Genomic DNA, 1,525 nt, shown 5'->3' with positions numbered 1-1,525 from the left:
GTTTTTGTTTGTGTTAATTGGGTTTTTACACTAAGCCTGTTATCAATTCCCCACTACGAAGTGGAGTAGCCCAGGAAAATAATCCCAACGCGTGGCCAACTATGGGATTAAACTGCCCTTAATCGCATTGCGTGGTCCACTCGTATACGCGTTGCTTTATTTTGCGAGGCTCCCTAAAGATGAAAGGACTCTACGCACGTGCTATGTTTGCGAGCGGAGATGTGCGTCCTTTTGTTTAATTGCCTTGTTATGATTATACATTATTGACATCCATAGCGATAGTGATGATGTTGTCGAAGATGACAATGATGGTGACTATGATGAGTGCAAAAGCGACTTACTGTACTGCAAACAAAAATGAAATATATTCCTAATACCTAATATTACATTTTTAAATATTTAGTATGGTCTATAATATCCTCGGATACTATCAAAACTGAAGGAATAAAACAAAAATAACATAATAATTAGAAAAAATAACTAAAGGTTAAAAAATACTTTGAAGAAACATACTAATATTATTCAAAATGCTATCGGCATAAAAATAAATTTTTCCCTATCTAATTAACTTATAAATACGTACTTATAACATAAATAAAATTACTTCAATAGAAAATAGATGGAACACAAGTAATGTACTTTTATAAATGATAGCCATGTAAAATTAAAATTCAATGAACAAAACCCTAGTCAAATTTTAAAACATGTAAAACATGAATTCAAAATCACTCTAAGAATAAAAATAATAACAATTATATTAAACAAGAATTTTTGAATTAGTTCACCTGTTAAAAATTCAGAGACGAAAAAGAAAATGATAAAGTCAGAAGTACTTAACACAGAAAATAGAAAAAGTACTGTAAGATAAAAGTAAAAGTATTTGAAGAAATTTAAAATAAACGAAACGCAAAAAAAAAAACTACGAAACAGTTACAGTACACCCAAAATACTTTAAATAAAATGTAAAATTTCAAAAGTACAAAACACAGTGATATAATATGAATTAACAATTAAAGCAAAATAATTAAAAGAGGATATAAATATACGATTTATACCAATTATATAAATATACAGCTTCGCCGTAAAAAATCAGAAATGAAAAACATTTAGAAATGATAGATTCAAGTAGGTCTATGTAATATTTTTAAATAAGAGAATAAGTTAAAAAAAAAAACGAAAAAAAAAAACACCTGTAAACACTTTTAAAGAATGAATTCATTTGAAATGCGAAAAAAGGACATTGTAAAACTGTAAAACTGTCTCTTATACACATCTAGATGTGTATAAGAGACAGCCCGTTACCAGTAGCCATTATATCGCGCTTCGTGCGATGGTTACAAAGGCCTAATTAAGCGTTGCATTAACAGTTAAAACCAAAAATTAAATTCAAATACAGTGTATAACACTTACAAGCAATTCGTTAAAAAAAAAAAATATGATTTGAAGCTTCTGAATGTTGAAAACAAATAAATTGAAAGTATATGTAAAGTGAATTAATTTTATGTAAGGAAAATAAAATTTATGT

The sequence above is a fragment of the Anneissia japonica genome, unplaced genomic scaffold (genome assembly GCF_011630105.1).
Source record: "Anneissia japonica isolate Jap-2015-1 unplaced genomic scaffold, ASM1163010v1 scaffold287769_len469884_cov163, whole genome shotgun sequence".
Classification (NCBI taxonomy): Eukaryota; Metazoa; Echinodermata; class Crinoidea; order Comatulida; family Comatulidae; genus Anneissia; species Anneissia japonica.
The sequence above is the reverse complement of the archived record's forward strand: the minus strand, read 5'-3'. Positions refer to the sequence as shown.